This window comes from Tasmannia lanceolata, unplaced genomic scaffold, assembly GCF_043159265.1.
Source record: "Tasmannia lanceolata isolate RefF3 unplaced genomic scaffold, GAP_Taslan_0.1 ptg000037l, whole genome shotgun sequence".
Taxonomy (NCBI): Eukaryota; Viridiplantae; Streptophyta; class Magnoliopsida; order Canellales; family Winteraceae; genus Tasmannia; species Tasmannia lanceolata.
In genome coordinates this window covers 799,921-809,439 of record NW_027518714.1, presented here as the reverse complement: position 1 = coordinate 809,439, position 9,519 = coordinate 799,921, and positions in this window count along the sequence as shown.

The following is a 9,519-nucleotide window of genomic DNA, read 5'->3' as shown; positions in this document are numbered from 1 at the left end:
AATCAGCCCTTTAGGATCATCCTAACCCTGCCATTTGTGGAGAGAAAAAATGGGCAGAAAAAATGTCTGCTCATTTTCCCCTTCAACTTTGATTGGGTTAGGATGATCCTATAGGGCTGATTTTTGGTACACACCCTATCCATGGAAGGGCCTTCCAAATGAATGCTTTGGATCCCTAAAAAAATGTGGCCTCTACTATGGTTTGTGCAGCCATGCACAGATAGCAGCTGCACATACTTCATTCCTCTATTTTTAAAGAGACAAGATACAATTAGCAGAGATTTTATATGGTGTAAGACCTTATAGCCCCGTATTTTTCAAAAAGTACAGTACATACAACATCATAGGATGATCCAAATCGTCCATGTGATGGGCTACAACGTAAATAGGTAGTGCCCCAAAAATAATTTCCATAGGATGATCCTAGCACTCTGATATATAGAGGTTTCCATAAATATGCATTTCTCTTTAGATCGGAGAGTTGAGATCATCCTATATGATGATGCCGAAATCCGTTCTATACGATCTAGTGGTGATAGAGTTGATCCTATAAGCAACTTGTACTCACAGAAAATATGTTAGTAGAACCGGAATTATGATACTTCAATAATTAAGCTAGAAATCAAAATCACAGGAGAATTGAAGGGAAGGAGATTAGATTTAGAAGCATCACCAACAAAGATTGATGGAGAATGATTATGACTGAACTTGGTTGTTGCCAAGCTGCCTACATACGCCTTCTTTGAGGATCAAGTCTGACGTAGTTCCATTATGAATATAAGAGTCCCTTTTTATAGAGAAAATAGTCATAAATGATTAGAATCTTGCTGTTTTAGGAGTCTTATCTAATTGGTCGACTCCCTGGGAGATAAGTTTATATCTATATTTAATAGATATCTTATTTCCCTGAACGAACAAGTTACTATTTAATGAACTTCCCACAGATAGAAAGTCACCGCCTCTGGATACGTTACCTTTATGAGAGGCGGTTTCCCAGTTTGGACGTAGCTATTTTGAGGGAGAGGATAGTATTTTGTTATCTTTCCTCCTAAAATCTATGGGTCGATTTCTAATTATTCGGAGAGGCCACGTGTCATTCATCCACGGTAAGTGCCGTTTTTACCCCCAACACTATTGACATGTTTTTTTTTTTTTGGCACAACCCATTTACTTTGTGGCCTATCACATGGACGGTTTGGATCATCCTATAGTGTGGTCCGTATAATACTTTTTGAAAAATACGGGACCATAAGGGCTTACACCAAACTCAAACTCCAATTATCATTTTCCTATTTCTTTTACTTTTAATTTCTTTTTTTGTATTTTGTATTCTTTATTTTTGGATTTTCAATTTCAACCTTAACCAATGGTAAGTTTCTGAGTTTTCCAATTCCTGTTTCTCCGGGCTTTCTACATACCCACTACTCTACATACATCCAATCAGAGCACTGCGGCTAAATTGATAAGTCCTTATTTCTTTTTCTCTTTTTTTTGAATGGCAAAGAATTATATTAGCAAAGAAAAAGACCCAGGAAGCAGCCCGAAGACTGAGAAGATTAAGTACAAGGCAACCAAGAAAGAAAATACACATAGAATAAATCAAGGTGGAAGGAAATAAAAAAATTTCTAAGTCCGCCCTTGAAACTCCCTCCCTAGCTAGTCTATCAACCTCATTGTTCACTGATCGTCTTACAAGATGGAAAGAGATAGAAGAAACAGCCACTTGATCCATGATCTCGTCAATCCAATGAGCAAACCTCCAAGGATGGGAGAGACTACCCTTCAACCATTTTATCACATTCAGGGAGTTACCTTCCACTATAACCTGGTGGAGCATGTTGGGTTCAATCATCCTAATTCCTTGATGACCGCTCAGATAAATCCTTATTTCTAGGTGTAATTTTTCTGTGCATTAGTCTGAGGAAAGTTCCTCAGACTCCGACCTGAGCCAAGTTTCGTTCAACAAACAAGGACTCTTTGTTGGATGCCCCAAAATATATTTGCCTATAAATAAGCTTATGAGGACTGCTAAACTGAAGGGCACCCTTGCAAAAACCAGCCACGAGGGCATCCTGATTGGACCCACATCATCAAGGTGCATTTTATTATTCCTTTACATTTATTACTGATGATATGCAAATAATGACGATGCATAGTTTTATATCTAAGTTAATGGCTTCCAAATTAGCCTTAGTGTCCCATTTGCAACTAAGATTAACTTAAAATAATATTATTTCCGAAGGCCTTTTTATGTGATATCAAAACAAGTCCTACATCTCTCTGTGGAATTATCATACAGGACTTGAACAACATTAACTTGGATCACTTTGGCACTGTTCGTTTGAGATTGTGAATTTGTGACGACCGATTGTGGACCCCAAACTGATTATTGGACTCCCTGTTTGTTTTGGATTTCGAGAATCAATTGACAGTTCAAAACTGATTATTGGACCCAAATTCATGGTTCTTAAAATCTTAAATAAACAGGGCCTTACCAGAAAACCCATCAGTTGAAATCTAGACATCATATTCATATTCCTATACATAAATAACATTTCTAAAATGGATCTGGCCGGAAAAAGGAGCCCTATACATAAATAACATTTCTATTCACAGAAGAAATCACCCTTGCCTAAAAAATCTCTACCTACTTCGGAGTGAAGGCAACCTCCTCCTTCTCCGGTTCTCCCCTTCGCCCGACGGGAGGCCGCCGAGAGGACGGATCTGGCCGTTGAGAGGACAGATCTGGCCGTTGAGAGACCGGATCTGGCCGGAAGACTGCAGCAATCAAGGCGGGATCTCCTCTCCTAACTATCTCTCACAAGTTTATGAGATGGGTTTGGAGAGTTTGGAATGAAAGAGGGGATAGAAGAGCAGAGAAAAGAAGACTACAGCAATCAAGGCGGGATCTCCTCCTCCTCCTCCTTCTCAGGCCGTCCTCCTTCTCCGGCGGGATCTACTCCACCTCCTCCTTCTCCGGTTCTCCCCTTCTCCGGCGATTAGTAAGAAACTGCCCGACGGGAGGCCGCCGAGAGGACGGATCTGGCCGTTGAGAGGACAGATCTGGCCGTTGCGAGACCGGATCTGGCCGGAAGAGTCGAGGGGCCGTCGGGAGGCCAGATCTAACTGTCGAGAGGCCGGATTTGGCCGGGGAGGTCGCTAGGAGGCCGGATCTGTCCGGGGAGACCGAGGGAATCCGGGAAGCCATCAGGAGGCTGGAGGCAGACACGAATCGGCTATCTGCCAGGTGAGCAGGTAAGGGAAGGAGGTGGGCGAGAAGAGGGAGGAGGGCGGGGGAAGGCACGTGTGCTTCCCGAGGAACGATCGGATGTTAGATCGGAACGGACAGTCGAGTCAACGGTGGATCCGTCTCCGATCGCCGGAAAAGTAAGGAAATTGTATAGATCGGCTGTAGCTCGCCTCGTCTGACGGTGGTACAGATCCGGCCACTTTTTTCCGGCTTCTTTCTTCGTTGCAGAGAGAGAGAGAGAGAGATCAGATCGGAGGGTTTTTGAATCGCATCTGCACCGACCTAGATCGGTGGATTCGCTGAGTCGACTCAGGATTTCGATCTCATCGGGTGGAGGGAGATCGTCCATTTTGGAGAGTGAGAGAGATTTGCGCCTCTGTTTTTCTTAAGGTCAAATGGAGGGCCTTGACTCTTCTCATGATGGCTCTGATGAGGATATTCCTCCCCACTCATTTGGGCGTCTAAACTTCTGGTCTCCTGGCATCAATGCTATAAAAAATTCTGCTGCAAGCGATTCCGAGATCGAACCTCTTTCTTTCTCTGATCTGGTCAAGCACAAGATCGACCTGATTCCTAATCCGAATAAGACTTTGCTGGACCTCCGCGCTCTCCGTGATGATGAAGGATTTAATAGCATTCGGTTATCAGTTCCAGAGAAGATGCGATATCTCAAGCTTATAGAAAAGGAGCTCAGCTCTCCTATTTCGAAAGCTTCTTCATCATCAAAAAAGAGAAAGAATGGGAGAAGAAAATCAAAGGCCCAACCTCAAATCCATATTGAGGGTGAAGAAGATATATACTCCCTTCTCAGCTCAAAGTTGCAATCTCAGAAGGAAGCATTACTCTTATCTGAATCGGATCCGTCCTTCTCTTCGGAAGTCCAACCTTGTGAAGCTGAGTTCTCTCTTGGCAACCCCTGCTCTCTGAGTGAAACTGCTGGACATGAAAACCATTCTGATGGAAAAGGTGTAGAGATTCAGATGGGATTTGCTAAGACTATGAGGATAAATGCCTCGGTATTGGGGTCTCCTTCTGAACCGCTCCTTTCTAGTCCTCTTCTTGAGAAAAAAGCTTCTCCCCCTGATCTCAAGTGTAGCGACTGCTGGCCTCTCCCAGCTGGTCCTACCCCTTGTACCTTTCGTCTCCCATCCCCCTCTATCATTGCTAGTCCTATTGGCTCCTGTCAGATGCTGGCCAACTGTCCTCCCAGCAGCTCCCATAATCCTTCTGGATCTTTCCCTGCTCGAGCTAATGGATCCATGGATTCTGCTCCCTGTTTCCTTTCTTCCAGACCAGCTCCTTCCATCTCCTCAATTTCAGAGGGCAAATGGAAGGAAGTGTTTGGAAAGAGTCGAACCAAAGCAGTTGATACTTCTGTCCCTTTTTTCAACCCGGTAACTACTGAAGATGGCATAATAAAGGCAGCTTTCAAGGAGGGTGATTTTATTGAAGCAAAGTCTAAATGGGAAAACTGTCTTCTAGGTTATTTTCTTGGTCGGAGGCCCTACTTCACTGCTATTAAAAACCACTTATTGAGAATCTGGCAGCTGAAAGGGGACTTTGATCTAATTGCTCTCCCTAATAGCTTTTTCTTGTTCAAGTTCAACCTGGAAGAGGACTGCATTAAAGTCCTGGAATACCCCACCACCTTTGGGGGTCGTGCTCTCATCCTGCAGAAATGGCTTCCGGGCTGTTCTTTGGAGAAGCTGAAACTTTCAACTATCCCAATTTGGATTAAATTCCCTGCATTGCACCTGAAATTCTGGACTCCTACAGGTATTGGAAAGCTATCTAGCATCATTGGCAAACCTTTATACATGGATTCTCACACTGCTGAGGCCTCAAGATTACAATTTGCTAGAGTTTGTGTCGAAATAACTGCCGAAAGCCCCCTTCCTGATGTTGTCCACATCCAAACCCCTACTGGAGATGAAACTCAGGTTGTAGAATATGAATGGAAGCCCAAACCTTGCAAAACCTGTCTTGATTTTAGTCATTCTTCTGAAGGATGCCCTAAGAACCAAATGCCTCCTCCCCTTCTCTCTGTTCAATACAGAAAGGAATGGAGGCCAATCACTAAGGATAGTGATAAAGCTGTTCAGCTAAGTTCTGATTTTCCAATTGCTCATAATAGGATCAGCTTGGATCATCCTGAAACCCCTTATACCAATAGTGCCTTATCTAGAAATAAATTCTCAGTCATTGGCTCTGATATCCCCGAGACATCTACAAAGCAGACCAAGCCTCCGGACCTTTCTCTCTCTTTATCGTCCCCATCGTCTGAAGGTCCTTGGAATTTAGTTCAGAGCAAGAAGAATAAAAAGGGAAAGTCAGCTGCTTCCCTCCTTAAGCCGCCATCTATCTCCCCGATCCCCTCTACTGGAATAAGGTCCCCATTTCGTGGGCTCATTCCGGGAGGCTGAGAATTGGGGTCTGCTTTTGGTGCTGGTGTTTTTGGTTCTGCTGTTAGCTCTGGTGCTGTTTGTTTTTGTGGTAGCTGTTCGAATTCTGGCAGTGTTGTGGCTGTTGTTTTCATTTTGCTGAAGCGGTTAGGTTTTTGTCTTTGCCGTTTTGTTGGGTGGCCTTTGGCTCCCTTTTGATAGTTTGTTTGCCCTTCTTCTGATGTGCGAGGGGCTTGCTTTTCTGTTTTCTTGTAGTATCTTTATTGATCTTTTTAATATATCTGGTCGGGGTCCGCCTAACCCTAGCTTACCTATTTCAAAAAAAAAAATGGCCCGTCAACACCGGGATTAGCAAAATGAATTGTGAATGGCAATGAATTATTTATGCCTTCCCTTTGGTGGGCCTTATTATGAATAAGAAAAATGACACCAACTATGCCTTTCCTCTATTTTTCCAGGTATCGAGTGGAGGTCTCTACAAGCATGTGATTGGAAGGCCAGTTTTCAATATGGAAGTCCATGATTCAATGTCAATTGAGTTCCTTCATTCTCCTTCAACAGGCAACAACAAGACCATCTCACTCACCCAAAAGGTCATAGTAGCAATATTCCTCTCACTTCTCTACTACTTCTTAGTCTACATCTACAAGAATTTCTGAATTTTCCAAAGGAGGGTCCTTTTTTATGGATATAGAAATCTAAAACTGTTTTGATGGTGATTTCCTCATCTTTTTGCTGAATTTTATGGGGGTCAATTGGTGCACATAATTCGCATTTTTGGCGCCTTGGAATTGTTTGATACATTGTGAATGCAAGTGAAAAGGTTTTGCTTTGACACCCAATGAAGTAAGGACAGGTTCAAAAAAACGTAGTAAAAAAAATGGAAACACAAGAAAATGAGGCTAGAATTTTGTCATTACAAAATATGGTGGGGGTAAAATTGGAAAGCTGGGTAAAAAAGAACGTGTTTAAAACATTTAAAACGTGTTTAAAACGTTTGCCTAAAAAAACAAGTTTTATTCGTTGTAAAGGTTTTAGACGGAGTTTTAAACGGCACACCAATTAAACACGTTTTTTTTTTTAAAAAAACGATCACACCCCATATTTGTCTTAACCAACCCTCAATTGGGGAACCATTGGCCACACTGATAGAATCAACCTGTAGATGAAGAATTTGGAGAAAGACGCCACGTGCAATGCAAAATACCAAGGTTGTTTGGCATAATGGCGTTGATTTGACAGGATGCATACTAGCATCAAAAACTGCAAGTCCATTGGGTTGAGAGGTACTCCAAATTCCAAGTGTGTGCAGGTCAAAGGAAACACAAACACATAGAATAGAAAAAGAGAGATTTTTCCATCTTTGAACTAGAGTAAACGGGAGATGCCTGGTCAAAAAATTCCAAAATGATGGGGCACAAATACGGCTGTATTCCCAGATATCGCCACGTGTCATCCATGCACGAGCAGAACCCAATCATCATGAAGAAAGGCGTTGGAAAACGGCAAAGACCACACAATCATGACACGTGTCACACTCTCGCCGCCCAGACCTCATCATCACAAATCATGGAAGGAAATAGCCGCTAAAGCCATGCGCGCCGGCGAAGCAGGAGGACGGCCCAATCCTGCAAAAGAAGGTTTTCTCTCCATAATAATAAAAAGGGCCGCGCGCCTCCCTTTAAAAAGGAGGAAAAGGAAGAAGGGGAGAGAGACTTTTTCCGCTGAAAAAAGGACTTCACCCATTCTCCACTCCGGACACAGAGAAAAGAGGCGAGGCAACAACAGAGGAGGCTAGGAATTCAATCCTACTCTCCCTGCTAGTCCCCTCCGACCCACTCACTCACGCACCCAGAAAAGATTCCGCACGCTGCCCCTGGTAACCCTGATTGAAACCCTTCCCCATCTCGCTGTTCTTTATATTGATTGGTCGAAGGATCTGACTTGGGTGTCGAAGTGGTCGTCCGGGACCCACCCCGGACCCCCTGACCCCCTTTGTTTGTGATTGCAGACCCCGCGGAGGCCCTCTACCGACCGCGCAATCGCAGACCCGGATTCAGACGCCATCACAAAAGACTACAGAATAGTTCAAAAGATGAACAACAAAATTGAAAAATATAAATTGAAAATTTGTATTACCAACATATATCATTAGTTTGGCCAAAGGATGCAGAATTAGGTAACAAAGTTGGAAATCTAGCAAAAAAATGAAATCCCCAATTATCTCCATAAACCTAAAAATACTTCCCAGATGAAAAGCAAAAGAAATGAATTGAAGGATATCTCTTTTGATGACCATCAGCCGTAAGTAGATCACGCACTTGTAGGATAACTCCAACTTCATAGATAAAGGTGCTTCTCCTACTCTTATGGAAACAGTCATTTAAAGGTCGGTAGTTAACCCCCCAATCCTCCTTTGATGATTCATTGGGACCACTCTATTCAGTATTTGCAAATAGAGTAACATGGTTTGCTAATTTGCAAAAAAGAGGAATACCCATTGTCCATATTCTGCAAACAGAGTATCTCTCGACCAAAACCATACGGCAGCCGTTTCAATATTAGAAAAGGACACAAATACCTTTACTCCCAAAACGCAAAACCTTATTCTATTTGGCTGTACATTTGCGAAGGAGGGAGGCAAAAAAACGTGAGAAGAGGGAGAGGGAGACTAAGTCGCCATTTTGGCCAAGCTTCCAGCGATTCACATGTACATTTCAAAAATTAGTTTATTGCCCACACAATAGGATGATCCAAACCGTCCATTTAATGGGCCACAATGTAAATAGGTTGTGACCCAAAAATCATTTCCATAGCCGTACTATACGACCCACACCATTGGATGATCCAAGCCATCCATTTTATGGGTCACAATGTAAATAGGTTGTGCCCAAAAATCATTTCCATAGGATGATCCTAGCCAAACTACGGCCCACACCGTATGATGATCCAAACCCTCCATTTGATTGGCCACAATGTAAATATGTTGCGACCCAAAAATCATTTCCATAGGATGATTCTAGCCCTTCAATCTATAGAGGTTTCCATAACATGCAACTTCTCTATAGATCGGAAGGCTAGGATCATCCTATATGGAAATGATTTTTAGGTCACAACGCATTTACATTGTGGCCCTTCAAATGGACGGTTTGGATCATTCTATGGTGTGGGTGGCATAGTACTTTATGAAAAATAATGAACTATGCAAGCTTACACCATATAAAAACTCTAAAAACCATGGGTGTGGGAAGATCATAATGTCACCCCTAACATTCCTTAATAAAGGGTAATATTGTCATTTTGAAATTTAAATACATGTTCTGTTGAAATTCATTCAAGTCACCATGTTACTCTGAATAGTATTCATTTTTTTGCAAATTGGCAAACTAAGTTACTACTCTATTTGCAAATACTGAATAGTAGGTTACTCTTTTTTGAAAAAATCCCATAATTTTATGAAGTTTTATTTATTTAGAAGGTTAGGTTGAATACAAATGGGATATGGATGGCATTAAAGGTAAAGTATGGAAGAAAAAGTTAAAGATACGTTGACGTTTGGGCCAAGTGTCTTGCAAATACAAATGACAAAAATGTCCTGAGCTATGGGACACAATTGGAATTAGGGTTGTGGGACACAATCGGGAAAAAAAAAGAGCAAAAGGGTGGAAGAAAATAACCCATCATTTTGCCTTTAGATTAGGAACACGTGAAGGAGCCATCCTGTAAATCATAATAACATGTAGAGACTTGCGTAAAAGGGGTTTAGCAGGTGCGTAATGGCATCTCTCTTCATGTCAGCAACCCCAAAATAAGAGGGTAGTGATTACCGTCACCCCAAAATATACAAGGCAACGCTTACATATTATT